We start from the raw sequence: 26,786 nt of genomic DNA on the forward strand, positions 1-26,786 counted from the left end.
TAATCTGTACGTAGCGCCGTTAGTGTGCGAGCCCGTGTGTTTTTTTCACATCAGTAACCTAAACTGCACCTCAGGCGAGCTAAGTCATTACCACAGCTGTGCAGATAAACAGTAGCGGTGATGCTAAGCAGCTAGCTCCAGGGAGCGATTAGCATGGCGCAACGAAATGTAAGACGCGAGGGATATCCGTTATACCGCGTGACCTTTCTCGCTTTATCTCGACACGGCTGAATTATGTGTACATCACCGCGATTAGCATCGCCGCTTGATTGTTAGCAAAACATTTCACTCGTGCCTTATAGCTCCTATAGTGTGAAATATAGCCGTGGTATTAAAGCGGACGCTGAATTGAGAGGAAGAGAGATGATAAAGTGTGAGGGATGCTCAGAGGTGACCTGTACCTGCACGGAGTTACACCCTCTAGCTTAATCATAGCTGTCTTGTCTGCATCACCCTCACGTCCTTTTTGACACACACAAACTCACCCACACACACACACACACGCACACAAACACATTTGGGGCCGTGCCTGAATCTGATCAGACAGTGTGTATGTTTCAGTAGCATACTGTAAGTGCAGAGTTCAGGCAACCCTGTTTTTGCTCTAACTTTCTCTCCCACTAATAATTTTTTTTCTGATTGCTTGCTTTAGCTGACTTAGAAACCAGAGGAGAGCAAGGCTGTGAACCATCTACTGGTCGCTAAGAAACGCAGAACCTGTGTGTACATGTTTGTGTGCGTGTGTTCTGGATCCTGTAGCTGCCCAAGTGTAATGAGAACATTGTATTGCGGAAGGAGCTGTGTGTTTCGTGATGAGGTGTAGTAAAGAGTAGTGGTGCAAAAGTATTACTTCTCTCCTCTTCATTGGCTTCTTTCGTGTACCAGTGTGTGTGTGTGTGTGTGTGTGTGTGTGTGTGTGTGTGTGTGTGTGTGTGTGTGTGTGGTTGTGACTGCAGGCCATCACAGCGCTGCTCACTCGAGAGGAAACACCACAGCTGTGCTTTCTGACAGCTGCCTCAATGACACACACACACAAACACACAGCCATATATACGTATATATATATACAAGACACACACACTGTGCGGTCTTCAGCACAGATGCACAGGCACTGTGTGCAGTCATAAATGGATTTAACACACCACACACACACACCTACGAGGCTATGTGCAAATGCGTTACCATATAGATGAATGAGTATATACACACACACACACACACACACACAAACCAGTTAACCACGTTGTAAAAGACTGCAGGATAAACCCTAATCTTGGTCAGATGAATCCTGTCAAGCTGTTATTCCTCTCTCTTTTTATCCCTTCATCATTTCATCCTTTACTCACACAGAACAATGATCTGATGACCATATTCCTCTTGTTTCATAGACTATGAAATGGGCCAGTTTCCAGGCAGGTGTATCTTAGTCATTAAACCTTTATGCCAGGGACTATCATTGTAAAAAATAATAAACAAACAAATAAATAAATAAATAAAAAGGGTTAAAAGCGTTATTAGTATAACTATTATTAATATTAGGCTTGTTCTCCTGTGTGGGTGTGGGTGTATGTGTGTTGGGGGATGGGGGATGGGGGACACCAGGTAGTCAACAAGTGTGTATGGCAACTTAACTTTTATTTTCTTTCAAGACTTTTAAAACTCTCTGATCAAGAGTACAAAAAACTGGCTGGCAAGTGATAGACGAAACTGACGAAATCATTGAAAAGTTGAAATGAAAGTCAATGTGAATAAGCATTTGAAAAAACGCTTCCTCATAACGATTTAACCCCACGAAGTACAGAACATCACACAAATATATAGAAGAAAATGGATATAAACATTATGCACTAAGAATCAATAAAACATATATTTAAGAATTCAATTAAAACAGAATGCACCCCTACAGAAAAATCCCAGACATTTCATATTTAACTGCTGCTACCAAGATGCTCCTGCATTATCATAATAGGCTGTACATTTACTTATTGCGAGAAAACCAGTAGTTCAATGTGGAATCAGACATTGAGCACCCCCACATAACCATATTTATTTATTTATTTATTTATTTATTTATTTATTTATTTATTTATTTATTTATTACCCACACTGTCTATACTGTCTCATATTGTCTGTATTGTTTTGTATTGTCTTGTCTGTTTTGTCATGTATAGGTTTTATTTATGTCTGTACTTTTGAGAGCCACAAAGAGTCACAAAGCTGGAACCAAATTCCTTGTGTGTGTCAACGCACTTGGCCAATAAACCTGATTCTGATTCTGATATCTTGTTTATTAACACCTCAACCCTGAGATTGTTAGTTGAATCAGACTCCTTCTTTTAAAGCATCAAATCTTAGACTATTCGTGGTCACCCCTTAACTAATAACATATAAAAAGTCACATGACCGACTGAAACAAAACTTCAGACACACCAGTTTTCAGGGATTTTTGTCGCATCCTTACATTCCGAATACTCCCGAGTATGATTACCTCAGTATTTAATGAGAATGTGTATCCCTTCGTACAGCTGAATTGACTGACAGCGAGTTTATTGAAAGTGCAGTTTAAATTTGGCAGCATTGTTTAATTGAATAGCAACTTCAGTATCAATTTCCCCTCCCTCGCTTGATTACCGTTGTGTTTCCATCAGCACGCCGCGTGTCAGTCATCGACGTGGGGGGAACAAGACACAAAAGCGCCAAAACGTTTCCTGTGCTAATCACCTTCCTTGCCAGGCCATTTTAATTGCACCTCTTTAATTTCATGAATAAATCCAGTGGATTGAAAGTGCTGAAGTCCTATAGTGCAGCGTGTGGGGGTGGAGGAGGGGGAGCAGTGGAGTGGTGGTGGTGGTGGTGTGGGGGGTAATTATGGAAGGCGAAACACAATAGATTCATCATTATAGCCGAGTCTGAACAGCTCTGGAAATCCGCTTAGTCAGAGTTCCACAAGGTACATTTAGGATTCGTTCTTTGTCCTGTCGGCATTTTGTGTAGAAGAGAAAAACACGTTTGCCGATCATGCAGTCACGAACAAACACCACGGCTCCACACAAGATTTATCCTTCATTCAGTCAACGTTGGCATGTTTTGAGGTTTTTACCTCATGTGCATGTTGAGAATCTGTTAAAATTTTGGTTAAATATGTTTTATTGATTGCTCGTTGTTTATTAGATTGTTTACATGACCTGTTTATTGAAATACATGCAGCAAAATGTCTTATTCATCTGACATTCAACACAGCGTAATGATTCAAAGGTTGTCTGTGGTTATACCCAGATGTGATCTGAATTTAGACTACACACACATGTAGGCTCTTTATTTCATTAGTAGCAGCTCCAGTCGAATGTCTGAATAGGGAAATATTTGAAACCTGTTCCGTCCCAGCAACTAACAACTTTATTTGAAAGTCTATAAAATGTTAATCTTTCATGAGGTTGGAAACTGTTGGATAACAAGCTAAATCACATACTTGCACTTGTGTGTTAGGTGTGTGTGTGTGTGTGTGTGTGTGTGTGTGTGTGTGTGTGTGTGTGTGTGTGTTTGAGTTTATATGTACGTGTAATATATGTAAGTGTTGGTGGGTTTGGTGGAGTTATAAACCACAGACTCCTCCGTAAACTAAACATGGCAGTGGTCTGTGCATATGTCTGTGAACCAATCATCGTTTAAATTGAGTCAGTCACAGGAAGTGGTGTTACATCTTTTTTTCCATCCCCACTCGTTTACCACCGAGCCTTTTAAGAGCTGCTTCATTTTAAAGCCGTCTACTTAATAAAACTTTACTTCATTACAAATTTAAACGGCACTCACAGGAAATCGTTTTGGTTACACACACACACACACACACACACACACACACACACACACACACACACACACAGTTCTCTTTTCTACTTCTATTACTGCACAATTGTGTCCAAATAATACAACAAAATATATATTACAATATTCTCACACACCTGCATTTTCATTAAAACACACTTACATTCTCTAACATACACTAACATTCCTTATCAAACACTAACATTATCAAACACAGATATCCTTCATTAAACACTAACATTCTACATCAAACACTTAGATTCTCCACCAAACTCTAACATTATCTATCAAACACTAACATTCTCTATTAAACACTAACATTCTCCATCAAACACCAACATTTCCTCTAAAGACTATTTTCCATTAAACACTAGCATTCTCTATCAAACAGTAACATTCTTTGTCAAATACACACATTTTCTGTCAAACTAACAATCTCAATCAAACACTAACATTCTCAATCAAACACTAACATTCTCAATCAAACACAGACATTCTCCATCACACACTTACATTCTCTATCAAACAGTAACATTCAACTTCGAACACTAACATTCTCTCTTAATCCCCAACATTCTCCATCAAACACTTACATTCTCCCTTAAACTCTAGCATTTTCTATCAAACAGTAACATTCTCTATCAAATACACATATTTTTTGTCAAACTCTTACAATCGCAATCAAACACTAACATTCTCTATCCAACACAGACATTATTGATCAAACACTAACATTTTCCACCAAACACTAATCTTCTCCATCAAACACTAACATTCTCTATCAAACACTAACATTCTCCCTCAAACACTAACATTCTATATCAAACACAGACATTATCCACCAAACACCAACATTCTCAAACACTTACATTCTCAATCAAACACTAACATTCTCAAACAATAACATTCTCCATCAAACACTATCATTCCTAATCAAACACTAACATTCTCTATTCAACACAGACATTATCGATGAAACACTAACATTCGCCATCAAACACTAACATTCTCTATCAAACAATAACATTCTCCATCAAACAATAACATTCTTAATCAAACACTGACATTCTCTATCAAACACTAACATTCTTTATCAAACACTAACATTCTCAATCAAACACTAGCATTCTCTATCCAACACAGACATTATCGATCAAACACTAACATTCTCCACCAAACACTAACATTCTCCATCAAACACTAACATTTGCCATCAAACACTGACATTCTCTATCAAACACTAACATTCTCCATTAAACACTAACATTCTCCATCAAACACTAACATTCTTAATCAAACACTGACATTCTCTATCAAACACTAACATTTGCCATCAAACACTGACATTCTCTATCAAACACTAACATTCTCCATTAAACACTAACATTCTTTATCAAACACTAACATTCTCTATTTAACACTAACATTCTCCACCAAACGCTTACATTCTTTATCAAACACCATTATTCTTCATCAAACACTAACATTCTCAAACAATAACATTCTCCATCAAACACTAACATTCTTCATCAAACACTAACATTCTTCATCAAACACTAACATTCTCAATCAAACACTAACATTCGCCATCTAACACTAACATTCGCCATCAAACACTAACATTCTCCATTAAACACTAACATTCTCCATCAAACACTAACATTCTTAATCAAACACTGACATTCTCTATCAAACACTAACATTTGCCATCAAACACTGACATTCTCTATCAAACACTAACATTCTCCATTAAACACTAACATTCTTTATCAAACACTAACATTCTCTATTTAACACTAACATTCTCCACCAAACGCTTACATTCTTTATCAAACACCATTATTCTTCATCAAACACTAACATTCTCCATCAAACACTAACATTCTCAAACACTAACATTCTTCATCAAACACTAACATTCTTCATCAAACACTAACATTCTCAATCAAACACTAACATTCGCCATCTAACACTAACATTCGCCATCAAACACTAACATTCTCAAACACTAACATTCTCTATCATACTCAAAACTAAATATATAACACTGCCATTTAAAGATCAAACACTGACATTTTTCATGAAACACTGCAATTCTTCTTTCAACACTTACAGTCCTCAAACATCAACATTAAACAACAAACTTTGTTGTTTGATTTAGAGAAAGCATACGACAGAGTGCCAAGAGAAGAGTTGTGGTATTGTATGAGGAAGTCAGGTGTGGCAGAGAAGTATGTGAGGGTGGTGCAGGACATGTACGAGGACAGTGTGACAGCAGTGAAGTGTGTTGTAGGAACAACAGACTGGTTCAGGGTGACGGTTGGACTGCAACAAGGATCAGCCCTGAGCCCTTTTCTGTTTGCAGTGGTGATGGACAGGTTGACGGACGAGGTCAGACAGGAGTCTCCTGGACTATGATGTTTGCGGATGATATTGTGATTTGTGGTGAGAGTAGTGAGCATGTTGAGAACAGTCTGGAGAGGTGGAGATATGCGCTGGAGAGAAGGGGAATGAAAGTCAGTAGGAGTAAGACAGAGTACATGTGTGAATGAGAGGGAGGGTAGTGGAATGGTGCAGTTGCAGGGTGAAGAGGTGGAGAAGGTGGAGGAGTTCAGGTACCTGGGGTCAACAGTGCAAAGTAATGGAGAGTGTGTTAGAGAAGTAAAGAAAAGAGTGCAGGCAGGGTGGAGTGGGTGGAGAAGAGTGACAGGAGTGATTTGTGATAGAAGAGTATCTGCAAGAATGAAAGGGAAAGTTTATAGGACTGTGGTGAGACCTGCGATGTATGGATTAGAGACAGTGGCATTAAGTAAAAGACAGGAGGTGGAGCTGGAGGTAGCAGAACTGAAGATGTTGAGGTTTTCATTGGGAGTGACGAGGATGGACAAGTTTAGAAATGAGTTTATTAGAGGGACAGCCCATGTAGGATGTTTTGGTGACAAGGTGAGGGAGGTGAGATTGAGATGGTTTGGACATGTGCAGAGGAGGAACATGAGTTATATTGGTAGAAGAATGCTGACGATAGAGCCACCAGGTAGGAGGAAAAGAGGAAGGCCAAGGAGGAGGTTCATGGATGTGGTGAGGGAAGACATGCAGGTAGTTGGTGTGAAAGAGGCAGATGTAGAGGACAGGGTGGTATGGAGACGAATGATCCGCTGTGGCGACCCCTAATGGGAGCAGCCGAAAGAAGAAGAAGATTCTACCATTTGCTGTGTATCCATCCACAACAACTCCCAGGTCAGAGTCAAATGATGATTAATAGGGAACGATTCTTTAATGTAAGAAAATGTCCACAAATAAAACGACTACAACTTGCTAATTAGTTTCTGATGCTTCATAAAGGTGTTTGGATACTAGTTATTTGGTTATTAAGTGGTATGTTTGCTATAAACAGTAACATAAATGCTCACAGGTTTTGCATTAATATGGTCTTACTCGACCTGTAGCTTCTTTCCCAGTAGATGTATTTTACAGAGAGATCAGATCAGCTAATAATATCAACAGTCAGAGTTATGTTACATGAATATAACAGCACTAATTAACTAAAAGCAGAAGATCCAGGTCTGTAGTATCAGACGGCACAATTGGACTCTCTCGATCTCCTTATGAAATGCGTCCATCTTTAGTTCTATACTGGCGGAGAGAAGCTACGCTGTCTGTACGGTTAGAAATAGCACAGTCATCGCATGCCAAAGAGAGTTAAAGTCATTCTTCCGCGTAGAGAGCATATGTTTTCGATCTGCTCCCTTTGCTTCAGTCTCAGCTGTTCTATAACACTTGATTTCTTCAACTCTTACACTTCTATTGGTGCCATTCTCGACGAGCTAATTATTTGCAGGAAAGTTCCACTCTGGCAGCTCACCATTGGGGGGAGGTGGGTTATTTGATTTATTCGTTACTTTTATTTTATTTTATTTTTTTACTTTCCTCTCTCAGTGTCGCTCATCCCTCAAACTCCACATGTCCTCGTTCTATTTCACTCTATCTGTTTTTGTACATTTTCTCTTTTCTCTCTTTCTCTGCTGATCTCTGGTCTCTTGTGCGCTTATTTATTGTTTTGTTTTTTGTGTGCTTTTTGTCGAGTTGTAATGAATGCACTCAATCCAGACCCATTTAAACCCTGTGATTATTAAACACTATTAAACATGGTGAAATAGTGAACAAAAAGCAGGCTAGGGTCATAGTCATGCATGCTGCCAAAGAGGCTTTTTACTAAATTAATTTCCAGTGCACAAAGAGAGAGAGAAAGAGAGAGAGAGAGAGTCCTATAATAAAGAAATTATGCTTCATTGGATTGGATTGGATTGGATTGGATTCAATATACTCATCAGATTCTCTATTGCCTTTCAAATAAAATGATGTTTGTAAGATTTGCTCTTTAAAAGATGGGCCCCACATCAGAAGCCCACCTTTTATATTATTTATTTTTCTTGTTGCCATGGTTGTAATTACTATTATGTTTTTAATATTATTAAAATTGCTATTATTATTTTTTCTTAATTGTACATTATTTCCGAATGCAGTGTCTCAGCACATCTGTGTGTCAGGAATGATTGCTTTTGGCTTGATGCCGGCTTCTCTATCATAGTAGTGTAGTGAGTCGCTTTTGAAGGTCATGAGCAAGAGAGAGAGAGAGAGGGAGATTATGAGAGAGTTTATGAGGCATTAAAGTATCAGATGAAAGAAAATGATTCTCACTTCAGTGTTGGCAACTGACATCTTTACACGCTCACACACACACACACACACACACACACACACACACACACACACACACACATGTAAGATACAGAATTAAGTGTACAGATACACAGATTCACATATATGAATGCACACAATACACATTTATTATATATATATATATATATATATATATATATATATATATATATATATATATATATATATATATATATATATATATATTTATTTTATATTATATCTGTCTGTCTGTCTGTCTGTCTGTCTGTCTGTCTGTCTGTCTGTCTGTCTATTTTATTCAAGGTAAAATACAGTGTAATCTTTCCATGTGTCCACTTGCAATCTGTACAAAAACTGAAATCCGAAGGAAATTCTGTTACCAGTGATATAAAGCTACTCACCCATGTAAAACTAGTCCAGTCTAAAAAAGCCCTAAATGGATTCCTGCCTATTGGCGGCAGTAATTTCTTGGTGTGTTTTAGATACAATATGCTAAGTAAGACATCAGGAGTACGTGCACTCTGCGGCCTGTGTGTTTGTGTTTGTGTATGAACTTGTACCCAAATTTGCGTGCACAAACAAGGTGAACATCTTCTCATTACCATCTATTTGTTTATTCACCATGTGTCTCAGCTGACTCACCCTGCGTTCAACGCGACAGATGACTGTTCATTTTCTATGTGAGGAGCAACACAGAGGAGCAATTCGTCCAACAGTGGTGGGAGACAAAATGACACACGGCATACGGATGGAGATTTTTCTTTTTCTCATTCTTTGCAAGTTAATTAGTTGGACAAATCCAAACCATAGTGACTATACCTGAGGCTATGGTCTTTAATACAATTTAACTACAATCAATACTATTATATATATGACTGCTGATATTTTTGGCCATGACCGTATATATATATATATATATATATATATATATATACACACACACACACACACACACACACACACACACACACACACACACACACACACACACATACATACATACACAGTCATGGCCAAAAATATCGGCACTCTTCTGTCAGAAAGTGCAACACTGCTCTCAGAAACCTTCTCTACAATTGCAAATGGTTTGGTACTCACATGCTATTATATTTTTTGAACAACACAAAAAAAAACGGAGATGAAAAGTCAAATTTAATAAGATTTCACACAGAACTCAAAAATGGAGTGGACCAAATTATTGGCACTCTTAACTTAATATTTGGTAGCACCTCCTTTGATTGCTGAAAAAAAAGCTGAAAATAAAAACGCCTCCTATAACCATGAATGAGTTTTTTTACACCTCTCCTGGTGTTGCTGAAGCTGGTGTTGGATCTATGATGATCGCAAATGTTGATCTATATTATGAGTTGCTCAGTAGCTCCTAGTTCTATAACCACAAATTACTGTAAAAGACTGTACAAAGGACATTACTCATAATATTACATTTTAGTGCTCATGATAAGTTCTCACTCTCCAGTGTTCTGTATTGTTTAAAGATTTATCTTTATGTCAACCAAATGAGGATGAGGTTCCCTATTTGAGTCTGGTTCCTCTCAAGGTTTCTTCCTCATAACTTCTAGGGTTTTTTTTCCTTGCCACAGTCGCCGTGGCTGCTCATCAGAGATAAATGCACACCATTTACCCTAACTCTTAAAATTCTGTAAAGCTGCTTTGAGACAATGTATGTTGTGAAAAGCGCTATAGAAACAAACTTGATTTGACTTGACTTGACTCTCCACTGGAATTTTGGACCATTTTTTAAATCCGTCAATTAAAACCGTCCGTGTGGAAACATAGCAAAAGTTCCGTAATTACTTTAAAAAATGTATACGAATATTTTCTTTATGCTCTATGTTGAGTTTGGTTTCACTAATAATAAACATACATTTGCATAAAGCATCAATATTTGTCCATCCCCACGTTGATTAGAGTATTAAATACTTAAAAAGTATTCATCTAAGGTACATTTATAATTAAAAAAATGTGCGATTAAGTTGCGATTAATTACGACTTAACGTTAACAAGTTTATGTATTTATGCTCTCACAAAGTTACTGACTGTTTATTCTTACAGCATTTGAGTGACAGCACCTCATTATGCTCTCAGGTAAACGAATACACACGTGTCTCCGACACACAACAACATGGCAGGTAAAGTAATCTGTGGCTCATAGCGCTATAAAACCGATTCCAAATACACTTCTCAACTTGAGGCCGAAAAAAAAAGAGGGAGGCATTTCAGTCAGTTTTAAATCTCCTTTAAAACGTATTGAGCAGGGGAGAAAAACGACTCTCCAGAACACAGCACTTTAGAGCAAGCCCTCTCACCGTCTACGGGCCATAAAAAGGTTATAGCTGCGTAAATCGCTCGCTCGTCTCTCAGGGCGAATGTTAGATGGCTTTATTCACCATCACTGCAGGCTATGACCACTCAACACCTGTTCTCGCTCTCCCACGACTGAATCAACTCCTAAGAGAATTCACTCAACCACCGAACTTACACAGAGGATTCAATGAATCAGACTGGAAAAACGACTCAGTATGGGGGTTCGGAAACTTGTCATTTTGAGAGAAAAAAAACAGAGGGTCAGTAAATTGTTGCGTTTTTTTACTTACGAAGAAAAATGATGGCATGTCAATTGACAAAATCTTTATTACATTACTGGTCACGCAACGTAGGTAATTAGCATTTAAATGTGAATGACGACTTGGTGAAGATTAACCTTTGTTAAATTGCAATACGAATGCTGGGGCTCTACGTCTTCAGCCCCTATGGATGAGCCACCACTGGCACCAGAAACAGATGAGGATTCCGAAACATTGGGTTTGGATCCTTTGGATTTTAGAACTATATAGAAGCAAAAGGCCCTATATAAAAATCTTGTGCTTTTATATACAGTAATACTTCGGTACTCGGCGGCTGTGGAACTCAAAATTGGTACTCGTCGCATGCACGAAATTCAACGCCGATTTTCCGGGTGAAACTCGTGAGTGCGTCGGTCTTGTGGTAAAAGTAAGTCATGTTAGCTTGTGAACAGTGCTATAGCACACTCACTAAAGCATTCTGTTTTGTGCTTTCTGTAAATTTTATAGATTAAATCATGGGTCCTAAATTGGTTAAAAATGCAACCAAGAAGCCTGGAAAGAAAAGCAATATTTTTCCTTTACATCGGGGCAAAAGGAGATATTAAAAAAAACAAAGTGTGAACCTTTACAACCACTTTAAAGTGAAGTTAAATGTTATTTGAAATACGGTATCTGATTACAGGATTGCTGAATCAGATAAGTGGGTGACTAAACTAAATCCGATTTAATATTAACACTGATTCACTACATTTAACACATTTATCAAATCCAATGATTTAGTAATTCAGTAAATTAAACACTAAATGAGAGAAGCTTTTTTTTTTTTTTTTTTTTTTTTTTTTCTTTTTCAGTTTGAACCAAAAGTCAGTAAATCAGTTCGTAGCCAACTGAGAATCAAGTTTTAACTTTTACATTTGGAAAATAAACAAATACAGGCACAAGCAAAAATAAAATAAAATAAAATAAAATAAAATAAAATAAAATAAAATAAATAAATAAATAAATAAATAAATAAATAAATAAATAAATAAATAAATAAAAGGGTACAGAATTACTAGGTGCAAAATATAGAGGTTGTCCATAATAAATATATGTTTTCCATTAGCAACCTTACCTTCTTTAGTTTAATCTCCATTTAGGATCAGTAAAATGCTCGAATGCAAAGCAGCTGTCCATCTTACTTAAGTAGATTTTTCTACTTTTTTACACAAATATATGAACTTTCTACTTCTTACTTTGTCAATATTTTTCTTCTCACTGCGTTTTCAGCCCGTCAACCTACTTCTTGTCTTTGCACGCTTTTTTCAATCTACCACTGGTGTATCATTTCCTGGCTCTCACGCACAATACACGTAGGCTAGTTTACGAAGCTAACAACAAGCAAGAAGTATGTATGTGTATGTGGTTAATGTGAATGAGACAGAGGGAGTCAGTGATGTAAACATGACAGAGAACAGAAATATTCCTGATCACCTGATCATCTTTTCTCTGCTTGTGTTCTATATGGTGGATATTCAGCCTGAAAACATTTATTAGGTAACAATTTATTTCGTGTTAATATATTTATATGATGTGAGGTCCAGTTACCAGCATGATACTAAAACAGGTAGTAGTAATGACTACTTTTTACCTAAGTACATGTCAGAGCCCAAACTTCTTTACTTTAACTTAAGTGAAAAAGTGTAGTCAGTACTTCAACTTTTACCAGAGTCTTTTAAAACACGAGTATCTGTACTTGAGGGAAGAATCTGTGCACTTTTGCCACCTCTGTCATTAATAAGATCTATGTGCATCAGCTTCTCAAGTCTGGCTTCACTAAAATAAGCAACAGATTCTTCTTTTTGCACAAGCTAAAGTAAAGAGAGGCTAACAATCCAGAAAGCGCTATCCCACACCATACTCCCTACACCAAACACAAGCCAGCAGGTAAATCAGAGAGATAAAAAATGTCAGGTCACAATTTGTCAGATAATTTCATCATTGAGGTGGATCAAGAGCAGTGAATTAAACACGGAATTGAATAATCCATTGATTCACAGGGTTTAGTAGATCAAACAGTAAACCAAATCTTCCCGTGATTCGCATTAGACAGAGGTCCATTGTACTTCATGTCAAATTATGAATTTCAAAACAAAAATTCGTTTGAGTCAATCGAAGAACGACATAATCCTGTGATTCCGGATTTCGCTTTTGTTAAATCTCCTCGTGAAAGGCTGATTAAATGAATGCAATCACATGCTTGCATTGTGTGCCATCTCCCTCACGTTTCCCTCGCTGTGTCTAAGTAAAGGTACAGGTGAAAATTTAATAACTTCGAGACGTGCATACAGAGGCATACAGACAGATAGATAGATAGATAGATAGATAGATAGATAGATAGATAGATAGATAGATAGATAGATAGATAGATAGATAGATAGATAGATATGGAGGTCACGCTAAGTCGTATATCATGGTGATATACAAATAAACAGATGTGCAACTTTTCTGCGTGTGTAATAGTCATTATGAAGTTATGCATTAGAATTTGAAATAAATCTGCAATGTGTGTGTGTGTGTGTGTGTGTGTGTGTGTGTGTGTGTGTGTGTGTGTGTGTGTGTGTTAAATGTCATAGCACCATGTGTTGTATGAGGAGAATGGTGAATAAGAGAACAGGCTGGTTTAAATAAGAAGTGATTTTAATGAGGACAGCAGGCGTGACTATTTTGGGAGATTTCCTACTAAGTGTTTATCAATGTAGTTAATGATGAAGCTATGGGGTTGCCATTCTCTCAAGGCTTAGTCTCTTTTTTTCTCTCTCTCTTTCTCGTTCTTATTTTGTGTCAAAATCTATTCATTTAATTCCTGAGCCTCATGGTTTAAGTAAGGTCCTTGAAAGGTAGTTACATAGTGTATATGCTATTTTTTTCTGGCCTTTAGATGTAAAAGAGCCGTGAGTGTTTTCTTACTTTTGTTCAGGTTTCTTCGTTTCCTGTTTAGACTTTAGCTTTAATTAATTAACTGATTTGTAGATTATTAAAGCTACAATATGTAGTTCAAAGTGATAGAATTGTAACAGCTCATTATTTACTTATACATATTGTACCTACTGTACCTATTTTCATATATATAATCACCAGTGCCGGGCCGTGCATTTGGTACCTGGGCCTTGCAATATACCAACACATGGCATTACAGAGAGAGAGGAATTTCACATATGGAGGGTGAATACCATTTTTACTAAAACAAGAAAACCAGTTAAGACAACTCCAAACCTCTACACTACCACCGCAACTGTGCCACCTACATCATTTGGAGCAGTTTAGAATCAATATTTGTCTAATAACATGACAAAACCATAAAAATTAAAATAAAATACAACCTACTAACCAGAGATCTTCTGAAGGCTGTAATCCAGTGGTACAGCTCATATTTACTGGTCTGGAAGTGGTGAAAAAAAACTTTCCCGGGCTGAGACACTCTAGCTAGCTTTGGGGTTGGCTGACCTCTCCTCACGATGTCTATGTCCGAGACCAAATCAATTTATTTTCCTCCGTAGGCATAAAAAAGTCAGATGTATTAATGTGTGCAGAGTTACACGTGTTTTTCCAGTCGAACTTGGCTGTAACAGTTTCCCTCTGACCAACCAATCAGAGGAAGGAAAAATGCTGACACTATTCTGGGCCAGCTAGGTGCCCTGTGAGGTGAATTTGAACTCTGATTGGTTAAAGAAACAGAGCTATTTATTAAGGAGAGGATGGTAAAAGGGCCAGCAGTACTGACTTTGCAGGCCCTGGGCAGATTAGATTAACATGGCAGCACATAGAGGCTAAATTCTGATTGGACAAAAAATCTAACATCCACATACACATACTGGAAGCAGTGCAGCCAAGAGAAACGCTACGAAATGAAGAGAATAAACTGTTGGGAATGAATTAATACAATTTCATTGAACAAATATTAGAATTTAGGTTGTAAATATAGGTCAGTGCTTCTGATAGTGTTTAGGCCAGCAGAAGAACGCTTTGCTGGCCCTGACCAGTGTCACTGTACTGACTGTTAAACCAATGTACTTGTTTTACTAAATTTATATATTTTTTTAAGTAACTCAATAATATGTTCAATAATCTGATTGCAAAACCTAGGAAAAAAAAATCTGACAAAAGAAAAGAAAACAGAAAAGCCTTTGATTCTCATCTCTGGATTCAGCTTTGTGCTAGGAATTAGTGGTACATCAGTAATTGAGTTTAATAACAACACTGAGTAAGAAGCTAAGTTTGTGGGATATGAGTGACTGAACTCTCTCTCATCATTTAGTAGTACACTACTTGTTTCTGGTATTAGAAGTCCTCAAAACTGAAATGAATCAAAGCGTGGCTGTTACATTATAAACAGAATGTTCTGGAAACTCACTTTTGTTTTTTTTGTTTTTTTAAGTCGTTGTGATCCTGTTGGGTGCCAGACGGATTTTTGTTCCTATTTCAGAGAACAATCATGGAATCGTTCTTCAGATCCACATGATGAAATGCGTATGTTCAGCTTGCCTTATGAAATAAACCATGAATAATATGAACAGTGAGCAGCAGCAGGCCGTTTTAAAGAGACAAACAAAAAAAAAAAAGAGGGGGATTTGAAAGTCTCATGAGCCTGAGTCGAAGTCATTTCAATCACTCCTGCCATTTTCATAAGCAAGCAGGCGGGACCAGGCGGCTATCTGATTTTTATTCCGGATATTTGAATTGAGTTGATACTGAATTCTCAGGCACGGGAATACAACCACAATCTCTCATTTACTTTGGTTGAACATGCTCAAATCTGTTCTAATAATCAATACAATATGCACAAAACGGTTTACACATCAGCTGTCGGAGTATCAATGATCTTTACAGTCATGCTGCACCTTATAAACCAGGTTGAGAAAGTAAAAACACTGAGGGAAAGAACATGAACGAAAGACACGTAGGAGGTGGTGGAACCGTCCAGAAGAAATTCATCTGGAACGAGAAGACGTTCAGAAAAGGTTTAAAAGGAAGATAGGGAGCATGCCCTCGTGCCACAGGGAATAAGTAATTTACCAAAAAATAGCTGCAGCCTTCCTTACTGTACGGCAGCTCGGAATTTTTAAAGCGTCGCTTTCAGCATGGATTATTTCCACATGACCGCACCTCTGTCCCTAAACATGCAGCGGGAAAAAGAAAATTGTGAGACACGGCGAAAGAGAGCGAGAGAGTATGGGACTGTGATTTCTTAATGCTGTTGGCTGATGCTGTAAGCACGCTACAGCTGTCAGTCTGTCTGTCCATCTGTCTGTCAGTACACGAGACAGCAAAATGCCACGAGTCAAACTCTGGAGCCGAACTGACAAGAATCTCGCCTGTCAAAAAAGAAAAAAAAAAGTTCCTGTCAGTCCTAGAACGAATGTTTATTTCTCTAGCGGTCATAATAATCACAATCAGCATCATCGATCACTTAGACTCGGGCTGGAAAAGTACTTATCCTTGTGCAGTCTATTAACTGATTACATACTCGAGTTCTCTAAGGCGAAGGATACACATATACTATTAGACATAAAATCTTTTCAGTCGGTCTCTGATGGAGACGGTGGAAATAGGGAAACATTTCATATAATTGAAAGCTCTATTGCTAAATAAATACGCACATTCATATTCTTGACTGAAGTTAAATAAATAAAATACATATGCTTAAATTATCATGTAAAAGGAAAGAAGTCTGCTTTAGATCACACATTGATTTTAATTATTGATCGTAACCAAAATAAAGCAAGAAACAAGAAAATATAGTGGATTTAAAAAAATAAATAGCTAAAGCTAAAGCTTACTAATATCAGCCTAATTAATCACATGATAATATAAAAAAAAAAAAATATCAACTACATAAACAGGTTGAGTTTTCTGTAACAATGCACACTGCTGTGTTTAAAAACAAAGTGTCCCGAGTTAGTATCGTATTAAAGCACAAAAACCTGGTTATTACGAGGTGCTATCAAAAAGTTTCAAGACCAACGGTGCTAACTGATGCTATATTTTGACCACGCACCCTTTAAAAGCAGAAGAAAATCACTGGAGGTGATGAGACGAGAGTCAGGAAGTCCTTTAACGAGCTCAACCCCCTGAAAATATTAAAACCATTCAGCAACTTGTGCATAATTACGGTCCGAACACAATCCACACGATCTTCTCGAAGCTGAACGAAGCTCAATGGTCTCAGTTTTGACACCATTGTGGAGATCCGGCACGAAACGCAGAAGATGCTTGACACGCCACAGAAAGAAGATTGCCAGGACATATTCCAGAAGTGGCAGTAACGCTGGAAGCGCTTTTAAAGGTGATAGTGTGTACATGAAGATAAATAAAGTACTTTCTTGTAAACAGAGCTAGTCTTAAAACTTTTTCCTACCATCTCGTATTTATCGGATGCTCTGTAGCCAATTATGAAGCCTTATACCACTTCATTTGAGAGAGAGAAAGATAGAAGATAAGATGCTGGTAAGGTAACACCTGCTATCTTATGTAGGGATGCATCAAATTTTTGAAAAGATATTAAAGATATTAAAAAAAAATACAAATGGAAAACCTGCTGCCCCTCCCCCCACGTTTAATGCTCAGATTGCACTCTTGCTTTAGGTGTATTACAGCGCCACTTAGAAAAGAGCAATCATGTCAGCGGTATGGAAGTATTTAAAAGTTTCTGATGACTCATTTGCAATATGCAGTCTTTGTGTGTTGAAAGTTTTAAGAGGGGGCACTTTTCCACTACAGGGTTTATTCACCACCTGAAAACCCGACATCTAATTCAGTACACAGAGTCTTTAAAAAATTTTGAAAATTTGCAAATGATACTTCAGAAGCATGTGGAACTACAGAAATTCATTGCTTTAGATGACCAGCGATTCTCTGTTGTGCAGGACATTGGATTGCGTAGACTCACTGAACATATTGAGCCACGTTACACACTGCCAAGCAAAAGCGATTTTGCAGAGACCTGACTCTCTGAAACGTTGGACTGTGTTGCATAACACATCCATGAGCTCATGACCACAGACATCTCAGCTTTAACCTAGACATTTGGAGCTCAAACGCAAGTTCAGCTAGCATGCTTGGCTTAACAGTGCAGTGGATAGATGCTGAATTTTAAATTTCAACACATTTTGTTTTGAATCTTGCTGAACTACCAATTGGCAGAAGCGATAATCCACTTTACTACTGCCGCATGAACGGATTGTGCACATGTATTTATCTGTCCCAAGCACCAGCACAGAGACTAAATTAAATATTTGGTTGTGATACTTCCAATAACAAAATTCAAAGTAGGGGCTGTAACGATTCCTCAAAAAACTAGAGTAATTCGATTACAAAAATTAATCTAAGCAAATTGATTTGCCTTGATGCTTCGTTCAGTCCATTTTACAAAACACGGAGCACTGTTCCCACAGGCTAATATTACTGACTGTTAACTCTGGAGCGTTGTGGACAGGTAACACAAAATTCTGAATGAAAAAATTGAGGAACGGGTAGAAAACAGCGAGGGGCGATTAGAAGATTCATATGGAAGCCCGTTTCCGCCACATAAAAAAAGTCAGACTATTTCTCGCAATTTTGACTTTTTTTAGCCAATCGGGAAGCGTCACCCCCTCTGTAGTGTCAGAAAACTTTACAAATTAACATAAAATAGATTACAATCAATAGAATCGCATAGTATTAAATTAAGCCTCCGGTCCCTGAAGAGACCTCTGTAGGAGATTGAACAAGACAGACGAAGCAGAGGAGACCTCATTCACACACCGCCTTATTTTCCTTTGTATATTTAGTATTGCTTTTTAAATAATGGAAGTATCCGATTACTCGATTAATCGTTGGAATAATCGGTAGAATTTCTCGATTACTAAAATAATCAGTAGCAACAGCCCTAATTCTAATTGTCATTATTTTATTGGTTTGCAGTTTGTTTGTTTTTTTGTTTTTGTTTTCTTTAGATTAATAAAAATTCTAAAATATAATAGTAGATCTATTTAAAGTAATACAAACAAAAATAATAGTAATACAATCAATTATATAAAAAAGTTCAGTCAAGTGCATCTTGAATTTTTCAAATTCGGCTTTGGCCCAAAATTTCCATTCCGCTGCATCTCTACATATAAGAGATAGCAAAAACTTACTACATTTTTTGGGAAATGTGTTGCTGTGCTGTAAGCAAAACAACACACTCCAGGCCAATTTACTTCAGGGTGGGTAACACAACGGGTTTGACCATATCACCCAAACCACACTCCTGAAAATATATTTTCATAAGTGCACAGTTTGGAGTTTATTCTTCCTTCCTCAATATGCACTACTTTATATAAATGTTCAATTAAATTAAGCACACAATAAATCATATTGGATTATTCTTGCTGGCATGAAAATGGAAGTCACATGACCTGGAGATTTAGTGTAGCTTCAATTCACAGGGGATATTATAGTTTCTACAGTAGGTTTTGAATATTATTATTATTATTATTATTATTATTATTATTATTATTATTATTATTATTATTATCATCAGACTTAATATCAAGGGTCAGTGGAAAAGTGCTATATACATGTATAGTACTGATATACATTATATAGACATACTTTTTATTATTTTATACTTAATGGACAATAGTTTTTGGACACTTGATCGTAGGATTGGTATGTTTTCTAAACATCCCATTTCACATTCAGTCCCTATTTGCTGTTATAATAATGTCCACTCTCCAGAGAAGTTTAACTAGTTTTTGGAGTGTTATTATGAAGATTTGTGCTCATTCAGCCACATGGGTTTTAATAAAGTCAGGTACTGATGTAGGTGAGATCATGACGTCTGGGGTTCAGTCAGTGTTCCAATTAATTCCAAAGATGTTCAATAGGGTTAAGGTCAGAGCTCTAGAGCAGGCTACTCAAGTTCTTCTGTTACAACCATGTAAAGCATATCTTCATGCTGGAAAAAGTTTGGCTCTCCTAGTTTAAGGAAATATTTAATGCCAACACATCCAAAGATGTCTTATGCAACTGTGTACCTTCAAGTTTCTGGTAAGGGTTTATGGAAGAACCACATATGACTGGAAAAGTCATGTGTCCCAATACATATAATGTACGATTATTATTTTTTTTTCACCTGATAAGATGAATCAAGTTTATTAGGTCATGAAAAACAGAACACTGTCTGCTCTCCGTCAGGGATTCCAGATACCCAGATAGTCTGTCAAGGTTGTGATTGAACAACACTTTGATTTGTTGCATGTTATGTAAGGACACGGCTGCTCTAAACAATGGGGTCGGCTTGTGTAAATAAACCAAGTTTTTCATTGGTGCTGGTTTTATTGTTGTGTTTAGAGAGGATGACAATCCTGCTCATAGTGGCTGCTTTTGTAAGTGCACTCAGTGGCAGACACTTTGACTAAGTACTAGAAGAGAGAGAGAGAGAGAGAGAGAGAGAGAAAGAAGGAAGTACTCAATTCAAGCAGGTGTAAACCACTGGGACACATCCAACCATACACTATATTGCCAAAAGTTAGCAGACACCTGGTCATAAGTATGGTATGTGTTTTTTGAGCAATGCATCCACAATAAGTTTCATTTGGCTGTTATGATAGCCTTCACTCTTCTGGGAAGGTGTTCCACTAGATTTTGGAGTGTGCTTATGGAGATTTAAGCTCATCCAGACACAAGTGTGTTAGTAAAGGCAGGTACTGATGTAGGAGTGTGAGGAGGTCTGGGGTGCAGTCAGTGTTCTAATTCATCCCAGAGGTGTTTAATAGGGTTGAGGGTCAGAGCTCTTTAACACGAGATCTTTCACTCCAACTCATGCAAAGAAGATCTTCATGGAGTTTACTATGTGCACAGGGGTTTTGTGCTGGAACATGTTTGGGTCTCCTAATTCAAGCAAAGGGAAAATTTCATGCAACTGAATCCAAAGGCACCACATACAATTGTGCCTTCAGCTTTGCGATAACAGTTTGGGAAAGAGCAACATATGGCTGGGAAAGTCAGGTTTTGCAATAATTTTGTCCATATAGTGTACATTCACTAATGAGAGAGAGAGAGAGAGAGAGAGAGAGAGAGAGAGAGAGAGAGAGAGAGAGGCAGGCAGGCAGACAGACAGACAGACAGACAGACAGACAGACAGAAAGATATAGAGGTGTAATCCAACTGAGACACATCCAACAATGTCGAGGCACATATATTCAGATAAAGAGAGAGAAAATAAAACAAAGAGGGAGAAAAAGAGATGGATAGAGAAGGATGCAGGTCGAAGTTAGGCTGATATTCTACTCAACAAACATATTGGGACTTTTGGGACTTTTTGAATCTCTCTCTCTCTCTCTCTCTCTCTCTCTCTCTCTCTCTCTCTCTCTCTCTCTGAATTGGAACACTGACTGCACACCAGACCTCCTCACACTCCTACATCAGTACCTGCCTTTACTAACACACTTGTGTCTGGATGAGCTTAAATCTCCATAAGCACACTTCAAAATCCAGTGGCACACCTTCAGAGTGGAGGCTATCATAACAGCCAAATGGAACTAATTTTGGATGCATTGTTTAAAAAGCACATACCATTCATATGTCTACACATTGGCTGTGGCTTTGTCAGGATTCACATTCACATTGACCAGGTGATAGACGGATACTTTTCTGTTGTGCCACTCAGGAATGCATGTAACATGAAAATCAGTGTGATTTCATTTTGCCCTGAAAATGATAAATAAACAATGAGAGAGAGAGAGAGAGAGAGAGAGAGAGAGAGAGAGAGACAGACAGACAGACAGACAGACAGACAGACAGACAGAAAGTGCACCCTCAAACTGTCATAAAAGAGTGCACTGGATGATGACAACCAGATGGATTATACTGAGTGTGTGTGTGTGTGTGTGTGTGTGTGTGTGTGTGTGTGTGTGTGTATGTGTGTTTGTCTGTGTAGCATGTTGATGCCACATTCTATGAAATGGATCTGGCAGCTCCAGCCTTGCTGCTCATTTGCGTCAGCGCCACTTATCCCGATCGGTGTCACGATTGGCCGATAGCACTGTCCCTCAAACCAATCCGGCATCAGGATTGGCTAACGATGACGAGGGTGCCGGCAGGGCAGATGCTGTCAGTTTGTTCATCAGAGCTTGGTTGATTTTTTTTTTTTTTTTCTGTGCAGACATATGGGACAACAAACGGCTACACAGCAAGACTCCAAAAAAAAAAAAGAAACGCACTCACATTCACACCATCTCGCTCTTTCTCAGACACACACACACACACACACACACACACACACACACACACACACACACTCATGCGTAAAAACATTGAGTGAGCAGAGGTTTAAAAGGAATAAAAAGTTCAAACTAATAACCTTTAGTGTGTTGGGACTTTACACACTATATCCAGGCAGACAGACGAGTGGATTCCTGGACAGACAGCCACACAGGAGGCTGACAGACAGAAAAAAAAAGATAGATGGATGGATAGGTAGATAGACAGACAGACAACCAGGACAATCAGGAAAACATTAAGGTTTGAGTCTTGTACAGAGTGATACCCTTCTACGATCACTTCTACTGTAAAAAAAAAAAAAACTAATAAACAAACAATTCAAATAGTAATAGATAGCCAGGCACAGACAGACAAACAGAGACCTAGACAAACCGACAGACAATAGCCTAAACACTATTATAAACCGAGAGAAAGGCCTGTAGCGGAAGAATGATGCAAAAGCAAAACAAACAAACAAATATTTCAGAAGTTGATTGCCATGCATAGACAAACAGAGACAAATCCAGAAAAAAAAAAAAGAAAAAAAAAAAAAGAAAAAGAACAGGCCTGAAAGGAGTAAAAGATGCAAGTGCAAAAACAAATAAAAAAAAAAAACAAACATACACTAAAAAACTAATTGGATAGCCACAGACAGACAGACAGACAGACAGACAGACAGACAGACAGACAGACAGACAGACAGAAATAATATACATAGACAGACATACAATAGCCTAAACAGTAAAATAAACAGAGAGAAAAGTCTGTAAGCAAAGAATGATATACATAAACAGCGACAGACAGACAGACAGACAGACAGAAAGATTCAGATTGAAAGACATAAATGTGCAGACAAATGATTCCAAAGACCTTTTAACAGACTTGTTAAGCAGATATAATTTTTAGACACACACACACACACACACACACACACACACACACACACACACACAAACTTCTTAATCTATTGGGTAGGTCTGATTCCCTCAGTGTGTCTCGCCTCTCTGTAGTGTAGTGCAGCACACTGAGAAGGAGTTTCACTTGGCCCCTGGCATCATGGCAACCTGACAGATGGAGGCAATGCCTGTGAGAATGCGGAGGGAACAAGAAAGAGAGAGGGAGAGGGAGAGAGAGAGAGAGAGAGAGAGAGAGAGAGAGAGAGAGAGAGAGAGAGCAATTATAGACTAATAGATTTCACAATAAGCGATAGAAAATGAAGAAAGTAAGGAGAGAAATGGAAAGATGCACCCCATCAGGTGAAGCTGGTGACATTAGCGGAGTGATAAACGGAGCGAAAGAGTGCGGTGTAAAGAGATAGGTGCTCATTACCTGACTTCGTTTTTTCCTCTCTGTTTGCTCTTGTGTATCTCTGTGCAGTATTAATATAAACCAGTTTACAAGAAGTGATTCCAGGTAGCAGTACACATAATCCCACACCCCTGCACTGTGTCTCATTTCCTCCACTCATCTGCTCTCTTTGCCCATCACTTTTTCTTTCTTTGTGTGTGTGTGTGTGTGTGTGTGTGTGTGTGTGTGTGTGTGTGTGTGTGTGTGTGTGTGTGTGTGTGTGTGTCTGTCAAGCACTAGTTATTATAACCTGGCATTCACATATGCAGGCAACAAGTCTTTAAAAGGTTTAAGTTTTGTACAGAGTAATACCTTTCTATGATCCCTTCCACTATTATAAAAAATATATATATTAATGTATAAACAAGCAAACAAACAAACAAACAAACAAACAAACAAATCAGCTTCTGCATGGTAGGGGAACATTTATAAAGCGTTTACTAATAGTTTAAACAAAGAGATCTTTAAAACAGGGAGAATAAGAAAAAAAAAAGGATTTCTAATATTAATAATAATAATAATAATAATAATAATAATAATAATAATAATAATAATAATAATTATGGGATGTGGTATGACAAACTTCTTTTTCACAGTTTAAGTAATTTTATTTAAATAATATAAATTTAAAAAATCAACAAAAAAGACTTAATATAATGAATAAACTTAAATACTTCAGAAATAAAAAGGACACTTGATTTTATTATTTTTTGTTTATTTGTTCCTTGATAAAAGTAGTAAATTAAATATTAACTTGGATTAACCCTACCATAACAAAACAAAACTTGTTAGATGTAGACAAAACATTTACATTGTATAAAACAGTTGCAATTAACATCTTTACCAAGCTATAGAATAAATACTACCTAAATAACAAGAAAAAAATCCTAAATCTTCTTTCTCATGGTGCAAACTGTCGCCATGTCTTTTGCAGATCTACATCGTAATGGTGTTACTTCTTTCCATCTCTTTGAGCTTTTTTCAAACGACATGCCTTAGGAGGTTGACAGATCGCTTAATACGGGGCGCATCTTTTGCATTTTCAACAAATTGCTTGTGCTGCCGCTGCTAGTGAGTACATTAACATGATACAGTTTGCAAATCACTGTTTTTCTGCTCTTTGTCAGATTTTGCAAACCCGAACCATGTCCACACTACGGATGTCACGCCTCTTTCAATAACAAGTTCCTCCTCCTGCTCAGGATTTCTTTGTGGATCCTCCTTGTCTGTTTCTTTCTCACTGTTTTTTTGACAAACTACCAGACTTTCCCTCAGGCTGCAAGTGAGTTAGCCACACCCACTTATTTACATATCACCGTATACACTAAATAAATGTAAAAGAATCTGTTATGGATGACAATTTATTTCATGGTAACAATATATACAATAATCCCCTGTTTATCACGGTGGTTAAGTTCCAAAACTGCCTGCAATAAACGAAAAACCGTGATAAACAGACGCCACCCCAAAATTTAGAATTTTTTTAATTGTATAATTTGTAAATCATCCTCCCACACACTTTAAACACACACACACAAAACATTTGCAAGAATATAGCGAGATGAATTTTGTGTAAATTGGTAGAAATACAGTAAACTGTATCACATTTATAGTGAGTACATGTACTGTACAGTATACAGTTCTGTAGTAGCCTATGTGTAGTTTCTCTGCTTGTTTTTTTGGTTGAAGTATCATATGACATCAAAAATGAGGCGGAGTTAAATATACACGTCACTGCATTCTTTACTGTCATTGGCTAAATCTGGTGACCTATGTTTTTAACTCTTTAACCTTTTTTATTCAACCAATAAGCAAGCAGAAAATCTACGGTTTTCTGTACTGTAATACTACTCATTTCTTAATGACATTTTTATTAATATATTTTATTATTCTAACATAAAAATCAAAACAATTCCCTATAAGTGTTTTGGTCTATCCTGCTATCCACGAGAAACCGGGAAAATCTATATAAAATAAAAAATATATGAAATATATATAAAATAATGCTACTAATAATAAAAATAGCCAGTTGATCAATAAAAAAATTAGCAACCTCCCGTTAGCTTGGGAGATAAAAATACGACTATAGCCATTTAAAAGCTAATTAATTGGCTTTATCTCTTTATTGTTTACTGTTAACCCCACAGCCACCCCCCTGTCCACATAGTCCCCTCTCTTGCTCTTGTAGGGAAACTTTGGCTTTTTACATTATGCCACTGGGGAAACACACTTTTAGAGCGGCATGGTCTTTAAGGATTGTGGTGGCGGGAGCTCAGTGGTTAAGGCTCTGAGTTACTGATTAAAAGGTCAGGAGTTCAAGCCTTGGTATGACCAAGCTGCCACTCTTGGAGCCCTTTACCCTCTGTTCTCCAGGGGCACTGTCACATGGCTGACCCCAGCTTCCTAACATCGCTAGGGTATGCGAAGAAAGACTTTCACTATGCTGTAAAGTACATGTGACAAGTATGAAGCACTTTCTTTTGTTTTATTTTCTCTCTCTCTCTCTCTCTCTCTCTCTCTCTCTCTCTCTCTCTCTCTCTCTCCTCCAGATTCATCATGACTCTGCTTTTGTATTCAGTTCTGTGCTCACTGACCTTTTATACACCACAGGTTTTAATCAGGGGGAGAGAGAAAGAAGGAGAAAATGTACGAAAGAAAGACATGAATGTAGAGGGCAATAGCAGAAAGAGGAGACAGACAGTTGGCAAACTTACACTCTCTCTCTCTCTCTCTCTCTCTCTCTCTCTCTCTCTCTCTCTCTCTCTCTTTCCTCACTTGTTTGTTATCGCTCTTTCTCTTCGGGTCCCTAATGTAATTCTCCACTACTCCTTGCTTTCACTCAGTCGCGCGACAATCTTTGACCTTTCACCGGCTGGCTGCATGTTAATCCTGTTTCGACTTGTGATTCTGGCGTTCCCTGGTAGCGTTTCCTCCTACTTGAACAATGAACTTTAGATCAGTGGAGTGGGTGGGGGACCACGTTCCCCATGTGCTGATCAATCTTCACAGTGGAGGAGAGTGTGTATAGTTGGCTCTGTGTGTGTGTGTGTGTGTGTGTGTGTGTGT

General features: G+C 37.8%; 1 protein-coding gene across 33 annotated transcripts in view; it reads left to right on the forward strand.

The window, feature by feature from the left end:
* Window positions 1–26,786, forward strand: part of LOC124381468 (receptor-type tyrosine-protein phosphatase delta-like) — a 434,510-nt gene that overhangs the window by 221,433 nt on the left and 186,291 nt on the right. The gene's annotated exons all lie outside the window — the stretch shown is intronic.

The sequence above is a fragment of the Silurus meridionalis genome, chromosome 28 (genome assembly GCF_014805685.1).
Source record: "Silurus meridionalis isolate SWU-2019-XX chromosome 28, ASM1480568v1, whole genome shotgun sequence".
NCBI classification, from domain to species: Eukaryota; Metazoa; Chordata; class Actinopteri; order Siluriformes; family Siluridae; genus Silurus; species Silurus meridionalis.